Source organism: Chroicocephalus ridibundus, chromosome 1, assembly GCF_963924245.1.
Source record: "Chroicocephalus ridibundus chromosome 1, bChrRid1.1, whole genome shotgun sequence".
NCBI lineage: Eukaryota > Metazoa > Chordata > Aves > Charadriiformes > Laridae > Chroicocephalus > Chroicocephalus ridibundus.
In genome coordinates, this window is record NC_086284.1 from 167143613 (window position 1) to 167165812 (window position 22200).

Here is a 22200-nt window from a genome sequence, read left to right on the forward strand (position 1 = left end):
ACTCCGGAGCAAGTTGGCCAGATGGTGGTGGTTTGCTTCCACGGAGAGAGAGCAGGCAAGAAAGATGAAATAAGGAGTTTGTGATTCACAGTTTCCTGAAGTCAGCATTTCTTGCCATCTTAAGGACCTCTAAAAATAGATCCTTTACATTTGCAGAGAATTGACTGGTGTAATTGTCTCGTGCGTGCTACAGGCAAGCGTGAGTGAGGATGTGCTTGAGATGCGGGTGAAGGGGGAAGAAGTTCGTCAGAAAGCATCTGGGTTAAAATGTGATCCATGTCTTGATAGAGTTGGTGATCTGTTACTGAAAGGATTCAAGCCTGCCTTTGCAGAGGCCCAGATAGAGATAAGCAGATGCCGATAAAATACGTGGCAAAGGCCTTTCCCACTGTGATGAGGGGGACTCTGGATTGCCTGTATTTGAAAGACAAAGCTGATGCTCTTTTAAGTCTACACAGATTAAAAGATCTTGCCATTTTTCGGATTATTCCTTCTCTCTCTTCTAATTTTAGACTGTAGCAACCTGAGTAAAAACAGAACTATGGATAAAATAGCAGCAAAGATGATACATATGGTGGGCAAAGATATCATGCCTAGACAATCCCATGGGAATTTTGCCACTGATGGAAAATAAAGACAGATTTTTGTTCTCTGAGGATAGTATAAACCAAACTGTGTTTAATAGCTGTGGGTTAGAACCTGCTTCTTGGTGATATCACATGGGGCAATGACCGTGGAGCCCCCTGAGAAGTGAAGTATGAAGTGACCCGTGACTGGCAAAGCATGTTTTGTTCAGAGAGAGCAAACTCATTTGGTACAAATTTCTCTCTAGCCTGGGATGCCATGCCAGGCAATGGCCAACATGAGATGCTTCGCAGGGAAGCAGCAGGGTTGTGCAGCGTCAGCGGCAGCTTGCCCGCAGGAGCGTTGCTTCCCTGCTCTCCATCTGGAAATGTTGGTGCTCAGCCAGCAGAGCAAAGAAAAGTAACCGGACAGGCCACATAGGCTGTGACTGTGGCCCTGGAGGAGCACTGGTACCCTGCCAGTGGTTGGCTTCATCCCTGCTGCTATACCTGTCAAGCTGGGGTAACAGCCAGTGTCAAGCGAACAAAGATGCGGATAGCTGCTCCCGTTTGGGAGCAGTGCCCATCGTCAGGGTACGATGAGGTCAGGGGAGATCTCAGCTTCCACTGGGCAGATTGGTAGCTCTTTGGGATGTTTCCACCTCACATCTGGACAGGGACACAGGGTAGAAGTAACCTCACCAATAGGTTAAGTTAGGAGAACATTTCAAGTTTATAATATTTGTTGTGCTTTCTGCACAGCTGCTTGTCTGTGGATGAAGTGTTAGCTCGATAAGGCTTTCTAGGTGCGTGACGGAGAACCAGCCCTATCCACCCATCTAGAGAAGAGGTTGGTCTTTCTATGTGCCTCTGGCAACTTCTCCCTTTAGGGTGTGTGTTTTTCACAAGGCAGGTTGCAATAGAAAACCTATGACGTGAAAAGTCTCGTCATGGGATCAAAAATCTAAGGTATGCTGACAGTTTGACACACTAATTTTGAATGGCCTAAGATCCCCACACCACAATCCATGGTGTCCCTTGACCTAACTTCATTCATTTCACAGGCTTTTCTGAATGCCTACAGCCGACTAAAGGAGGTGGTCAGGTCAAAGCCCTAAGAATTTAAGATGTGGGAATCTGGATTGGCATTTCCACGGGCAACAAGAGGGTGAAACTTTCCCATGTGTACCATGCCTTTGCTGAAGCTCTTCCCAAACAAGCAGCTTGCAGCTGCCGTGTGGCTGCTTGTTTTGCCATGCCCCACACATTTGCAGACATCACTACTGTGTGTGAACAGTAGTCTTTGGTGTAACAAGATGAGCATCCGCAGTGACATTAGATAAGACAGACAAACATTAAGCTTTCGCAAACCCAGATCAAAGGAGGAATGGATGATGAGGAGTGGGGTGGGGGAGACATGATCAGTCTCAGCTGGAAGCATCCAGAACAGATTGTTTCTAGAGGGGGGGGGGTGTGTGCCAGGGGAAATAGGCCATGGTCTCCCTGCACTTTCTTCAAATGCCAGAATCTATGCCTGGGAGAGGTCTGTAGCTGAGTTCCCATGCTCTCTGGGATGCTTTCAAGTACAAACTCAACAGGAATTCAACATATGCTATTTGGATATGCTTTTCTGGATAACTATCTGCAAACATACATTGCATATTAAGTCCCCCAGTCTAAACAGCATGCCTTTCCACCTAAAGATACTTAAACCCTTTCCTCTCTCTGTGCAACATCCTGCTGGCTGTTGCAGGACAAGTGGAAGCGATCTGCTCCGTGCTGTTTTCTACTTCTCCGCTTGTCATGACATGGAGAAGGCGGGGTTGAGCCTGAGCTAATGTGTGGGTTTAAAAAAATAGAAACCAACAAGTTTCATACTCCTCTGTAGTGGTGTAACTGAAGTGTTTGTGTGTGTATCCTGGGGTTATCCATGTGATACAGTAATTTGCAGAGACATATGATACATATCAGAGCCATATGATAAACTGCATTTGTCACGCATGACCCCGCAGGGCTTCAAATGGGAGCATTTATCCATTGGAGAAGAAAAGGCGATGGCTCCCTTATTTATAGCTTCACTCAGTTCTGAGGACGCAAATATTGGAAGTCACACCTTTATGGTTTTCATCATTTCTCTAATGTGTCTTGTCATGTTCCTGTCCCCCCAAGGACCTCTAGACTTCCAGTACTTCGGGAAGCTGACTTTACAAGCTCAGTGGTACAAGAAAGGAGAGGATTGTAGTCAACACTGAACAGATGTAACTCTTCTTGTGCACAGTCTGGATTTTGTTTGAGTTTTATTTTTTGGTTTTTTTGATGGCAGGGATGATCTCTGGCCCAAGTACATTGGTAAACTGCATGAGAAACAAAACCTAGAGAAAAATCTGCAACTGATTTTTCCAAAATCACTTAGGAGTGCCAGACTGACTGACCTTTTGAAAATGGGTGATAGGTAGAGAGTTGAAAATGCCCTGGGTTTATAATTTTTGTGTGGGAGTGGTTTGTCATAAAGCTTTAACAGGCAATAATTTCAATAGGACATAATGCTCTAGGACTTGAGCATTATGAGTGGGGTCTATGCTAGAATGCATTCCCCGCATCCCACCTACCACGTCAGGGAAGCCCCAAAACCTTCCTTCTTTCTTAACAGGAATAAAAAATGAATATGGGAATGAGATAAGGAGACCATTCCTACCATAATTTGCATAGTGATTTGAATTTAGTTTTGTCTTACTGTGTGAAAAGGAACATACGCTTTATTCTTATGTTGGAAAGGGAGATAAGGATAGATTATGATTACTCTGTACAGGGGGTGGACTGGAATCTCATAGTGTCTTGGAGTACTGACATTCACATTGTGGTCTCTGCAGCAGATTTGGAGATTCTGCCAGAATGGATAAACGGGAATCCATTCATAACCGGCTGAGGTGTTGGGACTAGTTCTCAGCAGGTCAGTTAGTCTAGAAGTGCCTTCCCAGGTACTGCTGGGTGGGCTGAATGTAATCCTCAGGCTGAGGTCCTGCCTGTGAGGAGGCAGCATGAGCTGGATGGTGCTGGGAGGAGAGACCTGGACCTGGGAAAACATAACTTTCTTCCGTGCTCTGGAGCAAAAGATGGTGTGGTGAGATGAGCGCCATCTGAAATGAGGCCTTCCCCTGCTTTTATGAGAGTGGGGGAACTACACTCCCCATCTCATTTTCCCTTACTTTAAAATCTACCCCAATCTCTTCCTTTTTTCCACTGGGAACAGCCCAGCTGAAGACATTTGCTTGTAATGTGCAAATGGTACCTCTGCCCTGGCAGCCCTCTCTGAGCTGTCACTTTCCCCAAGAACCTCTCCCATTCCACATCAAAGCGGCAGTGGCTGGTGGTATTTTCCACCTGCACATGAAGGTCTCTCTCATCCACTCTGTCAGCCAAGGAGGTTTTCTTTATTGCCTTCTCCTGCTCCTGGCTCATTTCTACCTCTGCCTTCTGTGGCTGCTCTGTTGCGCAGTACACGCTACCGATTGCTTCACCAACAGGTTTTACCATGTTGGTGGAGAAAAAGAAATCCTGCAAGTGCCAAGAAATGACATGAGTTGACAGGGCCTTATTGTTCTCCTTTTATTCAGTGCTGACAAAAGGAGTTACCTGCATGACCATCCTGGACTGCAACTGTGTCACTGGCTGTAGAAATGGACCTCAGCTAAGAGGCCAAGGCAAGGGCAAGTGCCATTTGTGCTACAGTTGAGGTTTGGTAATGGGACATCTTTCTATTTACCTGCTGCTCCCATGGGCTATTTGCAAGTATTAGCTCTACTCAAGGTTTGGTGTATTTTCTTCTTAGAGTAGATGTTGGTGTCCCAACAAAGTTGTAGGAGTCTCCCTCTGTAGCCAGAGATAAGCTCTTGGAGGGTGCATGAAGGCTAACTGTATTTGCCTCTCACTTTCTGCAATATCTTGCTTTTTTTTTAACCTCAGGATGCATTTATTTAAGTAACATTGTAGTACCAGAGGCTCTACATGGATGTAGGAAGGGACAGTGCTAGCCTAGGAAGATAAATGGCAGAGACTGCAAGGGACCTGGCATATGAACAAACGAAGCAGGCAGACCACTTACACAGCTAAACTCAAAGAAAAGCCCAGGGAGGGCTTGCTAGGGAGAGCAGTGGTACCCATACTGGTCTCCCAGTGAGGGGAAGGATTGGTGGGACGGGAAAAGCTCCAAGCTCAGTGCACGCTGAGGAGGGAGGAGAAGGAAAACAGGGAAGAATAGCTGAGATGGAAAGACAGGCTGGGCATTGTCAGGGTCAGGGCAGGGCAGGGAGGGCTGAACACCGTGGGTGATGCAGCCAATAAGGAAAGCACCTCCGAGCTCCAAGTCCCTGAGCAAAGTGCAGAGGGCTGGCAGGAGGCTGGGAAGTCCTCTCCCTCCTGTTGCTGTTGCATGGCAGATGGGAGGGGAGGATCTCTAGGTTTGCTTCATTCCTTGACAAAGAGGGAAACGATTGTGCCTGCAGAGGCACGGTTCCCTTCTGAAAGAGGAAACATCCACACGTGTCACGCTATGGGCCAGCTTCTGAGTTTATTTGCAGCAGCGCAGAACTGGAACAACTTGCGTCGACTTCATGGCAGTCTTTCTGATATTGAATCAGGGATTGAACCAGTGCCACCGTGTCAAGAAGCTGGTGCTAAAGAGAAAATTTGTGAGGGGGTAAACCTCTCGTCTCAGCACAGAGACCGAGCATTGAACTAAGCTCTCTCTCCTTCCCTGCTACCTGCTCCCCTGCTTCTTGCCAGCTGTGCATTGATCTTTTGAGAGGGAACATAAATTATGCTTTGCTTCCCCTTGTACACATGGGCTCCCTTTCTGTGCCTTATGCATTCACAAACACAAAAATTTTCATGAGTCCGTTCCTTCTCCTTTTGTAATGTACAGTCACCACTTTCGTGGCTCCCTTGTGTTTGAGGCAGGATATGGGCAGGAAATAATAACACAAGATTCAAACTGGAAAAATGCAAACCTATTATCTGGGGGAAAATAAACCCAAACTTAGCTATTCAGAGGGCGGGAGCCTTTGGAACTTGCAAAAGAAATAAAGCTGGAAGCAACTTAGCAGGGACAGCAGACAGAGAGCTGGAGAAGAGCTTGCAACGTGATATAGCACTTAGCGGGGGAGAAGGCAGCCAATGTCATTTTGAGCTCTTCAGATGCTGATGTCCCTCTCGCATCCACAGATTTCAGAGCCTTATTTCACCCTCAGAGAGGCCCTGCCAGTGGTAATGACAGTGAAAGCTGAAGGTTCTCATTGCTGAGAGGATTTTCCTCAAATCCTCTGGCAGGGAATCACTCTAACATAGTCTGAGCAGTGCTGTGGGACCGAGGAATTGCTCAGCTGGTCTGTGGTACCTTCGTACCAGTCAAAGTCAGAGGCATCATGCCCCTGTTCAGCTCCATGCTGGGAGCGTGGGGGAAGACATGAGCTAGACGAGGGGGAGAAGAAAGGGAGCATTCACCACATTGCCTGACTCTAAGGATGATTAGATATCATGCAGAATTAAAAGCCTGGGTTTTTTGACTTCAAGTGTGCTTATGAAGGGTGCTTTGTGAGTGTGGAACAAAAATCAGCAAAATGTCTCAATGGCGTAAAATGATTGCTTGAATTCGATAGGTATGTCTGGGCACTGCCATCCCTGTAAGATATATGATTAACCAGACAAAGAATGAGAATGAATGAATTGAAGCAAAGGACGTGGCAGGCTGGCAAAGAGTGCTCCCAGGTGAAGAAGGACTCTTAGAGGTGGACTGAAGCTTAGGAATGGAGGTGGACTGAATGCTTAGGAAGATGTGGTTATTTGAGAGGATTTTTGAACCTTGGACTGAAAATTAAGGGTAACCTCAAAGCTGTAGGTACTGCCTTGCTGAGAACAAATGTTACATCTCCTGTGATATGCAAGGGCGTGGGTGTACTTTACTGGTCCGAATTGGACTGAAGGGTGAAACTGAGCAAAGTGAGGCACAGGCTGAATAATCTGCAACAGCAGCTCTGCAGTGGCCAAGTTTGGTATGAATGACAAGTGTGCTTGTGAAACACAGAGGAGCGAGGGCCACCATCATCTTAATCACTTCCAGAATAACAGGAAAAAAGCCTTCTGTGTGCAGGGTCCGATCCTCTTCACAGTGCTGCTGTGCGTGTTTGGGGTGAGCAATATGCAGGCAGGGTGACAGGCCACTCTGACATCCCATTTCTATTATTGTCACTAAAGAGGCAGTGAACCACATGTTAGGAACCCCCATGTGGTACTTGAGATGTAACTCAAATACCTTATAGCTGGTAATATTCCTTAAACTGGTGGTATTTTCTATAGGTGAGGGGGAAAGAAGCAATTCTGCCTCATGGACCACTTGCAGAGCAGCTATTCCCCGCAGGCATTGCCGGCAGCTCCATCTGGCTGGCTGCGGAGTCCTTTTCTCTGTAAGGACACTGGTCAGGGTGGAGGGGAGGGGTGGTACTGATCTCCTTTGATCCCTCCAAGCTTCATAGCAAGGATGGGCTCCATGTGACTCAGAAGCAGCGATGTGGCCAGGCAGACCAGCTCTAATCAGGCAGTGGATGCTTGTGGGCTGCACTGCTGCTTATGGAGGTTCCGTGTGCTGTCTCACATCCGCTTGTTCCAGTCCAGTGCTGTCACCTTCATGGGTCAATGCAGAGGTGATATCCATGGCATGGGCCAAAGAGTGGGCACCACAGAGCTCTGAAAGTTAACAGAGACCTCTGCACAGCACAGCTACCAAAATACGTGATTGCAGAGTGAAAGCAGGGCAGAAACAGCAATGAAAAGGGAACCACAAAGTCTTTGGTAGCTGACCTGCATCTCTGTCTCTCAGAGGGGTTTTACTGCTGTCTCTGCTCTTCCCTTCATTGGAGACATGAATTTCCAGCCTTGCTCTTTGCTGGAAACCTATCCCATCCAATACTCACACAAGGGGCAGTTGCTGGTTGTCCCACTCCCCACGCCGGCTGGCAGCTGAGTCTCTCCCAGCAGCAGCTGATGCTGCTCACCCGCACGGGTCACTGAGTATGCACCGTGTCCCTCCCAAAATGCCTGGAGAGAGTCATGGAGCTGAGAGGCACTGAGTCACAGGAGATCTGTGAGGGTTTCCTCTCCCAGGAGAGCAGCCTCTGAAGGCAGGCTGCTGCTCAGCGGTGCCTTGCTGGGCACCATGTGCTATTTGTAAAGTTGAGTTCTTCATAAAAGAAAGGCCGGCTTGTCACTGTAATTTAAAAATCCTTTTGCCATCTAGGGAAATGTCAGCAGGCAGAAACAAGTAATGGGAGGGTTTGACCCGGACACAAAGAAGCTGTTGTTTTCTGCCTGTCCCGGCTGTCAGTGGTGTTGGGTTGCTCAATGCTGCTCAGGAAAGCAGCTCTGGAATTTCTCTGCCTTCCATGAAGGCTGAGGACGTGTGAAGTAAAATGCCTCTGCCTGAACAAACACCTGCCAGACTGTCATGGGAAGAGCTGGGATGCTGAAATGCAACCGGGTGAGGACTGGCACCAGGCCCAAACTGGGAGTCGGGGAGAATCCTCTGGCAAAGTTGGCAACTTGTTTTTGATTGCTTGGTTTCCAACTGCAGGTGTAATCGATACTCAGGTGGTGGAGTGACTAAACTTGCCCGCTGTTGCTGCTGCTGGGTTTCAGCTGCACCGAGCGGTGGGGAGGAATAGAGGGGAGGGGATGGGTGTGAGAGAAATTCCTGTCTCAAGAACCACAGAAGCATTTTCATGCCTGGGATACTTTCCTATTTGCTTTCCCCCAACGTGGCCCCTCTCACCTTGGAGACGGTGTGGCACCTGAAACCATGGGCCACATGACCATGAGGTTATTTGCAGCTGCAAAGTCAGGAGCAGATAACACATTTTGCAGGTCAGAATCACATCTGGGGGAGTCTGAGGGATGGATGTGGAGTGTTTCAGAAGAGGATATCAGGGTGACAAACCTCTAAGAGATCCTGGCTCAGAGACCCTGTGGTTTGGCAGAAGAGATTGTGAGTGTGAGGGTGTGCTGTGCCCACACTTGGCCCACTGATCTGTTTTCTGATCCATCCCACTCTTGATGGATGGCTCGAGGATTCTTCTGTGTGCAGGCTTGTTCACAGCTGGTGGAAACTTGCCCAAGGCATCCTTGCTTGCCTTCATCAGACATAGTGAAAGAGAAGGGACATATCAGGAACGATCCAAGTGGAGGGAGGGGAGGAGTTGCAGGGGGATGGTGCAGATCTGCATCCTCCACTGATGTGAGGAGCCCTAACCTTTGCCATGCAGTATCTGTTTTTCCTTTTCAGCCCTCACATCCCCTGGAACTCAGCAACATAGAAACCAGCAAGCATCTGTGTCCAGTTTGTTCCATCCTTGTGTTTGCTAGATTTAAGGTCCAGGCCATTAAAGCAATTAGGTCTAGTTATCGCAGAGAGCGTCCTTACATACCTCCTGTCTGAGCACCCTGCATCTGTAAAAGGCTGGTGCCAGGCAGTCCTGCACACTGGACCACTCTCGAAGGAGAGCCCTGGCCGTGGAGAGCTCTGCCAAATGGGATCACAAGTAAGGAAACAAGCGTCAACCTGAGCACTTCAAATGGTCAGTCTCGACAAAGAGCTCATCAGGAGGACCTCACAGGGTTCTGTGCTAACATGAGTGCTGTTCAACACACTTGTCATGATCTGGAGAGGAACGTGAACAGCAAGTTAACAGTTTACTTGTGGCCCACAGTTATTCCAGAGAGGCAATCTAAAACTGACTGCAAAGGGTTCCAGAAAATCTCCTGGCACTGAGTGTCTGGGCACTCCCTGGCAGATGAAATTCAGTGGCAGCAAATGCAAGGGAATTCCATGAGGAAGAAAACAGCCTGGCTGTACAGATACACTGAACGGCTCTAAGTCAGCTGCTGCCAGCAGAGAAAGAGATCTTGGATTCATTGCAGACAGTCTGCTGAAAACACTATCTCAAGGCTTTGTAGAGGTCAAAAAGCCAAACAGAAATGTTAGGAATGAGTACAGAAGAAACAAAGAACATGATTATGCCTCTGTGTACTTCATGGTCTGCTGAAAGTTTAAAAGTTGTGAGTGTTTCTGGTTACGCCTTTGAAGAGCATAGAGAAACACTAGTAAGAATAGAGAGGGCATCAACAGTGATCAGAAGTAGGAGATAGTTTCTGGGCAAGCATAGATTGCTAATCTTGGAAAAGAGGTGGCTGAAAGGGAATCACAAATGGGATGGAGAATGTAAACAGAGAACCAGCATTCATGCAGTCCCATATCACAAAAACTAACGGCACCTGATAAAATGATTAGGCAACAAGTTTAAAACAAACAAGCTAGGGACATTTCCACGTAGGCATCAAGGAATAATGGAACTCATTGCCACAGACTGTTGTAGAAGGCTATGCCTGAATGGGTTGGGCACGTCTATGCAGTATATTTCCCTTGGTGACTACTGAATGCAGCAGCACAGATGCTACTTTTCCATCAGAAGTGTTCTAAACAGCAGGCTGATGGAAGGTGATGGGATGTAGTTTAGCGTCCTCTGATTCTTATGCTTCTTTCCACCTGGTGACTGCTAGAGAAGAGATACTGGTTCTTCAGTCTTGGCTAGTACGAGTTGTCTTACATTTTTAGTAAAACTCTCTTTTTTCTTTTTTTTTTTTTTTTTGCTACAGTCATTTCCCAAATTATTATCTGACAGCTGGTGAGATATTACAGGAAAAGTGGAAAGTGAAGCAATGAGCTGGAGAAGACCACAAACTTCCAGATGGAGAACTGACATCTCTTTTGGACATTCCTAATGTCCTGTGCTAGGCCACATCGTAAACCAGAAATAGGGACTTTTGAGTCAAAGTGAGCAAAGATTGCGGTCATGTTTTTAAAAGGAGAAAAGCGTTGTTTTCGCTATTAGTTTTGCCAGGGCAGTAGGTGTCCTTAGACATTTAGGAGATAGAAGAGAGACAGTCTTCCCTTGCTGGACAAGCAGTAAATACGCTCTTTCTGTCTGATCCAAACAGTTACACCTGTCCAAGCAGGAAATGCCAAGTTCTGTATCAGCAATGAAATTCGGATTCTGCCTGTCTGCAACCGTGAGTAGAACATCTGCAGAAATAACTGAGAGTAAAATTTCTCCCCAGGGACCCTGGTCTTTCCAGCTTGCACGAATTCATTGCTTGGGGCTGAATTTCGATGGAGGAGAATAATTTTGCACTAATAAGGTGGAAGGAGGTATAAACTGTCCACAGACAGTCTTTGCAGAGGAAAAGATAACTAGCTACCAGTCCAGGGCTGTGAGGTGCTGGCAACAGAAACATGGTGGTTGTGGCTTAGCACAGTTTCAATCAGCAAGCGGTCCTGGCCACAGCCTCTCCAGGGGTGTTTTACAATGTAAGATCCTGTCACAGCTCTGGGAGGGGGAGAATATACTTGCTGCGAGTGAAACTACCTTTTGGTTTATTTGGCCCTTTCCAATTCAAATGCCTTGATTGCTGATACCTGACACGTCTTAATGGCCAAGAGACTACAGTTTTTAAGATGATTCGTGTTCTGAACCATTTCAGCTGTGGTTCTTCTTTTTTTTTTTTTTTTCCCCCTGTTCTGTTCTGCCCTGATTCCGACTCCACCTTCTCTGCCTGCCCACCCTCCTCAGTAGACAATGTTTTTCCATTTAATTTTATGAGACAAACGTAAGGCATTCTCATCCCCTCCCCCAGGCCTGGAGAAGAAAAGCCCACATCTGGAGGCCATTCACAGCTGGAAGATCTCTTCTGACATTCTTTGCTTTGAAATCCAACCCATGTAACCTTCTGTCTAAATACTCTGCGCAGGCATGGCAGAAAGGGGCTTTGAGAGGGGAGTCCATGAAGAAGCCTGTGACTCCTACATCCTTTTGCAAGTGCCAGGCTTCAAGGTTATAGAATTTCTTCCCCACAAGGCAACTGTTATTTGGGTTTAGGGCTTCCTAGTTTTGAGGTCTCCAAATACCCACTTTGAAAGCAATTCAAAAAAGGGAACTTTATTCTTCTGTGGTGTTAAACATACACAGTAACAGTTAAATGAAGCTGTCTGAAGCATTGTGTAGGTTCCACAACTGATTTTATCCAAACAGTCCAGCTGGTGGCCTGTGGGCTGCATTTTGTCTGTAGAGCAGTTCACCCAGGCTCTTAGTGACATTTCCACCACCGAAAAATAAAATTCTAGGTCTCTTGCATCCTCCCCGCCCACTTAGAGTAAATTGCTGTAATCTGACCCTTGCTTCCCGGGAAGGTGCGTAATTTGTAATTCCATTTTAAGTACCTTGGAACAGAGACTTACTTGTTATCTCTGCGTTTGCTTAGCCTGTATGTGCTCTAATATGTGGCTGCATTACTGAGTGTTTTACAATGCTAGCAACCACGCTCATCATCGTTGTAAATGCCCCTGTCATGACTAAGAGGACAAAGATCACTGAGCCACTGGTCTGGCAGTTAAGGCCTGGCACAGAGGAAGCAGGTGTGTCTTTTACCTTTAAAAAAAAAACCAAACCAAAACAGAAGTAGTGAGGGAGGGTGTCCTGTTTGTTTCCCAATGGGATTCTGTCTGCTTTTATGTTCTGATAGCAGCCAGCAGCTCCCTGCAGCACCTGAACGCATCCCGTTCCTGCGGGAGCTCGCTGTTGTGGCTGTATAATAGCCTCGGGTGTTTCACCCTGTGTTGGGTCTCTGGGACCTGAATGAGTCCAGCTCCCTTAACTTCTGGCATCACGCTGAGGTACTATTGCACTCGTATTGTGTGTCTGCTTGTCTGGAAACATCCTCCTTGATTTTCCTTCTTATATTGCAAATCCAAGCAGACTAGAGAGACGATGCTCTTCTACGAAAGTATAATTTGAGAACCAGTTGTGGTTGGTTGTTGGATTTTTACTCTTAAAGTGAGCGAGCCTTATTCTAAGAACAGATATATGTGTATGTATGTGCATGTACTCAAGAGGTGGAAGAATATATTGTAAAAAAGCTGTATCAATTTTCTAGTTCTCAATGCCTGAGAGATTAAAGGCATCCATTCACCTTTTAAAAGTTAACTATTTCAGGGTATGATTTAGGCTGTACTGTTTCACTTCATACTCCTCCAGGCACTGTTTAGCTCATACGTCTTAGCTGAGAGGATAGTCATAAACTGCTGAACAAGAGTGACTTAAGCCATGACGCATTTCATAGGGACTAGCCTGTCTCAATTTAGCTTTCTAGAGTGCCCCATATAATGTAATGTAATGTAATGTAATGTAATGTAATGTAACGTAACGTAATGGTCTGCACGTATCTGGGCCATATTCAGCCTACATGCTGCCTCAGTCTGACTCACATGTCGTAACTATTTCCTTGAGCAGACAGCTGAGGGAACAAGGGGGTTAATAGCTCTGGGGAATAAGTCACTTTTCTTTTTCTTTTATCATGCTGGAATTGGTTTTTTGTTATACAATCACCAGAATGTCTGGAATAGGCATGTATTTTGAGGGATATGGCTGCTTGTGTCTAGAGCTAAAGTGTCCCCTAAGGCTTCATATACCCAAAGGAATACCTTTGTAGAGCTGGGATTAAGTTTTCACTGATACGAAAGATAAGCACAATACTCAGTACTCTTACTGACACGTTATTTTAACAGTTTTTAGGAAACAAACCAAACCATATTATTACTAATGATTATTACTCTTATCTGCTCTATGGCAATGCCAAGAAGCTATGGCCCCAATGTGCTAGCTGCTGGTCAGAAATGTGAATAGCCATCACTGTGCTTAGAGGCAAATCTGATGCTGAAATGCAATAGTCATCACCAGTGTGGCCATCACAGAGATCTGGGTCCCTGTTTCAGAGTGCAAGGGTTGGCCTAGAAGGAAGCTTTTTTCTTTTTATGTGCTCTTCAGTTTGGATACTTTGGAGAATATGGGATGTGATACCACATGTGTGATGCTGACCTTCCCACCTCAGTTATTTTCTTTCTGGTGACCTCACGGATCTCATCAGGAGCAGTGACACCTGCCTCTGGAGAAAACCAGTCCTGTCACACTGGGACTGTAGGCTCTTCTCCTGCTGTGGGCAGCTGGAGATGGTCACAGCTGCTGCTCCCACAGACTGCTCTGGAATTGTGGTTTCTTACCACTTCTGAAAATGTGTCTCTTGGTCCCAGCATTGCGAGCGGTGTGCTTCCTTTTGACAGGGCGGTGAACCAGGGTAGGGCAGAGCTGGGTCAGGCAGTTCTTTGGAAAAGCTGGGCTTGCACACACAGTGATGAAACTGTGTCTTGGAAGGATGAAGGCAAGTGGAATACGCTGCTTAAAGGGAGAAGATCCAAAAGAAAATAGCTGGAGTAATGGAAAGAGTTTGAGTGAAAGGAAATTTTCAGTTGAATATCAGGAAATCTTTGCTAGCAACTGACTTTTGTTGGTGTGTGGAATATCTTCCCCAGGGAAACCCAGTAATGGAAGCCTAGCCTATCAGTTCTGGTCTCCAAAACCGTACTGGACACAGGAGAACACACTGCAGGCCAGGAAATAACTTGCTTTGGCTGGGATGAAGACTATGGGTGTAACTCTGCACCATGAAAAAAAAATGTGAGCGTTTGCCAGTGACCTCAGGGGACACAGACTCCTTCTAAACAGTAACCCAGTGCTGATTTTCCACCTCTCTTCTACAGTCAAAGGTGTTTCTTGTGAGTGCAGTGGTGGTGGCAGAGTCACCAGGATATTCAGAACCATGGCATTCTATTCAGTTCTGCTGCTCATTCCCTTCAGGCAGCTGTTAAGAAAAGGTGAAAGAGCGTTTGAGATGCACAGAGCATTGGGAAGAGGGATCCACATCTACTTCCCACCAGCAGGGATGGGAGAGAGCACATCCACCCTGTGCGCTGTGCACAAGGCCTGTAAAGGTGTATTTATTTGATTAATTGAAACTCCCTCTGGCTTCTGATCTGGCAGGAGCAGGGAAAGGGGAAGGAATAGATGCCTTTTTACCAGTCTTGGTCTTACTTCCCTTGTGCCCCCTGCTCCCCTGGGACCCCTCTGCCCAGCAGCCCTTACAGCAGAGGCAGGTGGCACTTTTTTGTGCCCTCGTTGTGATGACTGGCCCAGTGGAAGTCTCTGTCTCTTGCCAGATGTATCCCCGAGGAGCCACCCTCCCAGCGCTCTTTACAGTCCCTCCCGGTGTTCCCCAGCTAGGCTGGGGTGTGTTAGCGCTGGGGTGCACAGGGCAGCGCGAGAAGGGTGGAGGCAAATAACTGTGGTTTTAAAAGTAAATAATTTAAGAAACAATAACCTCTCCACCCAGGTAATCAAGGTGAACAAACATTCTGCATGTCAAAGGTGTTTCTGGAGATAAGGATTAGCACAATAAGTCTCCTGCTTTCTTAGCTTTATCTAGTGCTCGGTGCTTAATGCCACCGAGCTCTCTGCTGAAGGTAAAGCCTTGTCCCTCTCAGCAGCAGTGCCCCAGCGCAGGCTACCTTTCAGTTTTCAAGGGGAAGATTTTTTGCTGACAATACCCTCCCAGTGTGGAAGGTATGGTGTTTTCCAAAGGGGCTGGATTTAACCCCTAAAACTTTCCCCTGGGCTCAGAGAGTGCAGTATCTGGGGGAAGAGAGAAAAGGGGCAGATACGGGGTAAAACTCATTCTGATGGCTGGAAAATTCAGCTTCATAGTTGCAAACTGCACTTGTGCTTGCAAAGCAGGCCGAGGCTTTTATTTCCCCTTTTTTTCTTTTTTAATTACCCATGCAAATACTGCTTGCTGGAGAAAACCTCTGTTTCCTCAGCTACGCAGCCAAGAGGGGAGCTCTACGAAGGTCCTGGAGGTTGCTGCTGAAGATTTGGCCTTGTGCCCTTCCTGCCATATATTGACAGGCCATTACCATGTTGTGATGGTTGCCTAGCAAGGTGGTGACAATTGTGCTGCGGCACAGTGGCAGCTGTGTCACACCAGAGGGCTGGTGAGGCTGAAACTCTGTGATGCTTGTTTTGCAATGGTGCAGTGCTTGCATCAGTGTATCCCCAAGTCAGGAATGCGAGCGTAGTGACAGGGTGACACTGCCTACCTGCTCACCTAACTTCTGTCATCAAGAGCCGTGCAGTGGCTCCCTGGTTTGGTGTTGCCAACAGCCCTGCGGACAGGAATGACTGAGCGTTGCTGTACACATAAAGATGAGAGGTAGATTGATGGAGGTTCTGTAGACCTGTACATCTGAGCTTGGAACTGTGGTTGAGAGCAATGCCTCATGTACAAATGCCTCATGTGTTCATTTGTAGTACAGTTATTTTTGCGTAATGACATAATCATCAAGACCATGGCATGAAAGAGTCTGCGGGCCGTGATACAGAAACCTTCTTGTGGATGGCAGGGTTAGAGGCAAAGACAATCAACACAGCCTCAATTGTATGGCTTGAAAGTTTATCAATGGTTAGACTTCAGAAAGCATCTGCCAGGGGGGGAACCTGTTATCAGCAAGTGCTTCTGGTGGGATTCCTGTAGAAGTAAAGTTTTAGCCTGATGGTACTGAACTCATTTATTAGGAAAATTTAATCGCTGGCATATTTGCGTGTCACACAAATAGTGGTCAGGTCAAATTCCAGAGGCAGGGATGGATCTATTGAATGCATTTCAACAAGGAAATGCCACAGCTACCTTCTTGTAGCAAAGCGTCTATGTGGGATGCTCCAGGGAGACTGGAGATCTTGGAGCACAGTGCCACTATAGAGGATACGGGCATCACGGTAAACAATCTTTAGGCTAAAAACCCCAACAGTTTAGTAAAGACATGACTCCTGAATGTATGAGGGGAATAGCAAGTGGGACATAGTCATTTTCTCAGTCCCACTAACCTCTGTGTCCAAGCTGAGCAGCAGAAGTGTAAGTTGGCATCCTTTAAACCCTTGGTCCCCTGAGAGCTCATGTCAGGGACCAGATTAATGTATTGTCCGGTTGTCCCACACCTGTAGGATTTCTGACCTTGGAAATGAAGCATGCAGGTGAGAGCTTGTGCCTTGTGCTATGCTTATAAGGGGAAGGGAAGCTGACAAGGACCTGGACTACAGGCATGGCTGGTGAGATCGTACTGGAGTACCGCCTTCTGTTTTCCTGTTTGTGTTTCTCAAAGGATGCTGAAAGCTGGAAAGGGTTCCAAATGTAGTTTATATAAGGGAAAGTTAAGAATCGACTTAATCATAGTCTACAAATACTTCTCTTGGGAGAGATACTTCTAATAGTAAACAATGCTGGCAGAAAAGGTCTCGTCGAAATCTAGGTTACACCTACACTGGTAAATAAAGCGATCCAGGGCCAGTTCTCTGCACCTGTGGGCAAGTGGCACAGCATCCCTCTGAATAAAATTTCTTCTCCCCCAAAGAAGGTAGTCTTGCCCAAATCACCTGTTGGGAACGATGCCCTGACCTGTGGTGTCAGGCTCAGCCCTGCTGTTGTTAGGAGAGTACTAGCTGCCACAAGCCAAAACTTGCCACGAAGCGTGCTAACAGGTTAACAATGCAGTAAGTTGCATGTCAGGGCTTGAGTGCACGGCCTGAACTGCTTACTAATACAGAAGTCACCTCAGTGGCTGGCAGCTGAAGGCCATCAAGAAATTGGGTGTGCACTCCAAACTGTGAGGCTGGTTAGCCAGTGGGGCAGTTTTAGGGACACTAAGTTCCTTGTCATTTGAAGTCTTTCATTCCAGCTTGGATGTCATTCTAAAAAGATAGAGATGTAAGAGAAACCATGGCCTTAGTGTGGGCAGGAGAGAACCCACAGGTGAATGCTGTACATGGGGTCAGAGCAGGTATCTGCAGTGTCCAGCGGATGCACCTGTATCCCTGAAGGGTGCGATCACTACAGGGAGAGCCTCTGTGAGAACTTCCTCATGATTGGAAAAAAACTCATTAGTCTCCATTATCCCTGCTAGGAGCCCTAAGCTCTGTGGAAAGAACTTGATTAAATCTCTCCACCTCCAGGGCAGGAGATGGAAGCAGCACTCCCTGCATTCCCTGCTGCTCTCTTCTGTGGGAAGTCACAGTGCCTACACATAACCTAGTAGCCGAGAGGGGCTGTGGGGTCTCAGAAAAAGAGAGAGAAGCTTTTTGGGGATGGACATTGGCATTCCAAGCCATGGCCATTTTCCCAGCAGTGATGGAATAAGCTGGCTGAGATTCTGCGGGTGTCAAGTCACTTTCCCTGGATGTACATTTTGGTTATGGGCTAGTGAGCCGGCTGTCTGAGTCAGGGCCCCAGTGAAAGCCTGGGAGTGAGGAGGTGGAGAAGGAATAGTACAGGAATCTTCCCATTAGGAAATACAGTAAAGGAGGCCAGATTGGAGGTATGGCTCCTCTGACATCCCTGTCTCTGCTTGCCAGGATGCATCCCCAAGACAGCAACTGGTCCTGCCTGGGACACCTTGTGCCTTACCAGGTTTGATCTGTGACCCTCAGCTCTTTTCTTTAACAACAACAAAAAGACTTCAGTAGCTTTTCTGTCCTAGAGGATCTCAAAGCTTCTTGAGGACCCCATTTGAGCTTTTAAAAGAACAGTCTCCAGATCTTCAGTGCGGAGGTTAAACCAGCTGTAAAAGCAGCTATGAAGGATTGTGAAGTTCAATCACTTCAGTGTTTAGTTTTCATTTAATAATTATTAAATGCATTTTAATCTCTGAAGAGGGGGAACAGCAGATCTGCTCCAGCAAAGCTGTGAAGCACACATTTAAGGTCTGTAACAGACTGTGGGTGGAAAGAAACACCAGTAAATTCCAGAATGGTTTTATTGAGAATGTTAGCTATATTGCATTTCAAACAACACCGTCATCCCAAACCCGGAGCATGACGATTGCAGATGGAGGTGTTACCCTGGACTGCTGTGTTAGCCCAAACCAGGAGGTGTTCCAAGGCTGGAATAGTAAATCATGTGGCACAGTAGGATGGATGGACTTTCTTAGGGCTGACTGAGGATTGCTCAATACAGGTTGGACTTCAGGTACCCATTAGCAGAGCCCTGGGGCATCCTTAGAGTTGCAACACAGACAGACTTACCAGGAATGGTAAAGGGCCGTAGCACAGGACAGTGACCTGCTTTGAGTGTCATGAAAGGTGAGTAGTTGACCTGTGACTGCATCCAGTCATGAACTGAAATGCTAGGGATTTTGAAAGTCAGGACTGTGGTGCATTGGTAAAGATGTGTTCGAGGCATCAGGGCTGATGGGAGTGATTAAGGATGTTTGTTGTGCCCGGCACTGGATTAATGAAGGAGTGGAAGACTAGCTCTGCAATCTCTGTTTTAATCTAACCCTCTGCAAGCTGATTTCAAACCAAAGCCAAACAGAAAACTCTTGCTAAAGGAAGGAGGGTGGGAGGGAAGCCCCTAATCAAATGTTCTGCTAACTCAAAAATCCTGTGGTGAAAACTAGCAGGGGAGAGTCATTCAGAGAGGTAGAACTGGGCCTTACCACTTCTTGCCCAGTGATGAAGACCGTGAGTGACCACGGCATGCTTAAGTAGGGTCACAGCTCTCTCAAAGCCACCCTCTTTACCATTGACCTAACACCTAATCCTCATCCAGGGTGTCCTCAGCATAGCTCAAATGCATAGCAAATGCATCAGCTCAGGTAGGAGCAGCCCCTCCAAGCTGCATTCCCTTCTCTTCCCTCCAGCCAGTCTTTCTAGTTCCACAGCCTCTGGGAGGCTCCAGGCTTCTTTTTTTTGTGTCATCCAGGAAACACACCCACCTCCCTCCAGCCCCGTCGTCTGTCTCGCCTAGAGATTCTGTAACTTGTGTGAAGGAATTTCAAGCAATGCAAACTACAGCCAATTTAAAAATAAATAAAAAAAAATCATAGAAATTGGAGATGGGAAAATCTTGCTAGTTCACCCAGTCCATCTTCTCACATTCTAGCCCAGCCCAGTTTCTGCAACATTCTTGCCTACAGTACGTTTTCCATTGCATTATCCAGTCTGGTTGTGTATGATTTAAGCAATGGGCATCCTTTACTTCCCGTGAGAGACTGTTCTGCAGACAGCTACTTTTCACTGTTTGGAAGAGGTTTCTGAAGTTTTCTTTCCATTCTGCCTGACCTAATTTCTCTAAGCTCTGCCCGTGGTAACACGCTAGCCAAATGTTCGCCTGCGTTCATGCTTATCCTGTTCAGGTGATGGCAATTAATTCTTGTTCAGTCAAGCTCTTTAGCCACGATGCTTAATACTTAGTTGTAAAGCTCAGCAATTATAATCCTTGGGTACCTGGGAAAGACTAATGTTGAGATTAGCATGTTAATGGGCGCGCAGAACATAGAAGACATTGCTAGTAGCGTTGCCTCTTTTATTATAAGAGTCACTTGACACATCCCATCACAAGGTTTGGCTTTGGTTGCTTTTGACTTTGCCAAACTTGGAGCCAACATCCTCTAGCTCACATCTGCTTCAGCTGCTTTACTGGGTTCTTTTTGGTTTTGTTTTTAATTTCAGTCAAAACCATTTAGCTGTTTCTGAGAACAAGGCTAGCAGGGGAATATTCTGTTTTATCCACATTTAAAAAAAAATCTTGATGACTTTTTCTTTTAAAAAAGCACCCTCTCAGCAGTGTATTGCTTTAAAATAAATCACAACTTTTCTGTCAGGAACACGCCTTTTGCCATCTATGACAAAATCCTCCCCAAATTTGGCTAAATAATGAGTCTTTGAGTAATTGCAGCTTGAGCCTGCTCAGAAAAAATAATGGGGGCCAGGAAGGACAGTTGTTTATTATTACTTTTTTTTTAAACTGTGGGCCTGATGATAGAAATAATAGCATATGATTTCGTGATTAAGGCCCAGGTTAAAACACATTTGCACAAAGGCCTCTGGCTGTGGCTCCAGGGTCACCTTGCTCTGGCCTCCCCTGGCCCAGGATGGTGTCACCACTGCTCACTGGACCCCTCCTGCCTATGGCTGGGGCCACCCTGGCGAAGCGATTTTCTTGCTCCGCTTGTGGGACCGGGGTTGCCCAGGCAAGCGGAAACTTGGCTGCGAGGAAACAGGGAGTTACCGAGAGAGGAGGAGAGACAGAATAAAATAATAATTCAAAAAAAAACAACAAAAAAAAACAACAAAAAAAAAACAGCAGAAGAGAGGGAGACGCCCAAGTTCTCTGCCGGCAGTCTCGAAAATATTTCTCGTTTCCGTTTCCACTGATGGGGGCCCTCCCTTCCCCCAGGACATGTAGGGAAGCCTGGGCACCCCGCAGCTCCCCGGCCACAGCACGCACACGTGCTGCATCCGCCCGGTGCCCGCGGTGGCGACACCGCCTGCTCCCATCATCGCCTGTTCCCATCATCGCCTGCTCCCGCCGGGCCTCCAAGGCATGGGGTTGGGGACCCAAACTTGGGTCACTGCTGCCTTGTCCTGACCTGTCCCCTCCCTGGCGGGGAACAGCCCCACTGTTCTGCCCACCACAGCGTGCAAGGGGATGGGAGGTGTGAGCACCAGGGATGGTGCTCGCCTGCAGGACCTTCTGTGAAGCCATAGCTCCAAAATGCCATGAAGGACTGGAAAGGGATCTGAAATCCTCATTAAATCTGGGAAAAAAGGAGATACCCTCAATCCTGGATAATTACCAGTGCATCCAGAAAGATAAAACATGCAATTATAATATCTAGCACCGTTGTTTTCAAAGCACCCACTGTAATGTAACTCCTCTGCTCAGCGCTGTAAAGAAAAATGGTTTTAAAATTCCCTTTAGACCGGTGTATTAGATCTTGGCTCCTCTGACCTGTCCTCGCTACTGTCTCTGCTCGGTCAGGGAAGCCAGCCTGAGAAACTCTCTTGTGCCTGCTGGCCACCCTGGTTGCGGTACCTCTTGCCATGCTGCCTCTTTATTCATGAATCCTTCCCCTCCCAGTTTTCTCTCCCCCCTTTTTTTTTTCTTGCCAAAGCAAGGAGTTTTTAATAGCTAAAGAACGAAAACATCTCCCACGCCTCACCTCAAAAAAGCTAACTCTCCGTCTTACTCACTCTTTTTGATTTCCAAACCTCTCCTGCTAGCTTAGAGTCTTCCTTTGAAGAACTGGTTCCCCAAATACTAGCGCGTGAGTATAACTTTAGTAAACCGTGTAGTTCCAATGGCCTCAAGCGGACAATCCACGTGAGTAAATAATTCAGATATGGGATGGAGACCATGGCATTTAGCAGAGATGGAAAAGTTTTCTGTTGGATATTGTGATTTGGTTGGAATCAAGGTATTACAAGGGAATATACTGACTTCAACCCAGGATGGAAGAGTTTCTGCCTTGCAGAAAATTTTAACAGTAGGCTTGAAGATCTTCAGGGTGCCTAGGTCGTATTGATGCAGGTGAATTGACTAGATAATCTTTGGAGGCTTCCTCTAGCTCTGCTTATTCTGATTCACCGTAGTGAAACGGAGGAAAAGATAAATTGAAGCAAAGAACAATTGCTTTTCTTAGTCATTTCCATAGATGAAACCAAAGTGCAGTGTGGTTCAACTGTACTGTTTCAATTTTTTCTTTGTTTTAAAACTGTTATTAAACATTTCTTTGACTCCAAAATCACCTGCATATGTGAAGTACTCTTTGCACAGATTAATTTTAGATTCTCGAGTTTTGTCATTATCAAAACAGAGT

The 22200-nt window shown here is 46.6% G+C and overlaps 1 protein-coding gene across 2 annotated transcripts in view; it reads left to right on the top strand.

The window, feature by feature from the left end:
- Positions 1 to 22200, top strand: part of GSG1 (germ cell associated 1) — a 93780-nt gene that overhangs the window by 55752 nt on the left and 15828 nt on the right. The window contains exon 1 of one of the 2 annotated variants that reach the window (XM_063322607.1): positions 21610 to 21648. The exons of the other annotated variant lie outside the window; for it this stretch is intronic. The gene's annotated coding sequence lies outside the window, so the exon portion shown is untranslated. Of the gene's footprint in view, positions 1 to 21609; positions 21649 to 22200 lie in introns of those variants that run through there. 2 annotated transcript variants of the gene reach the window in all.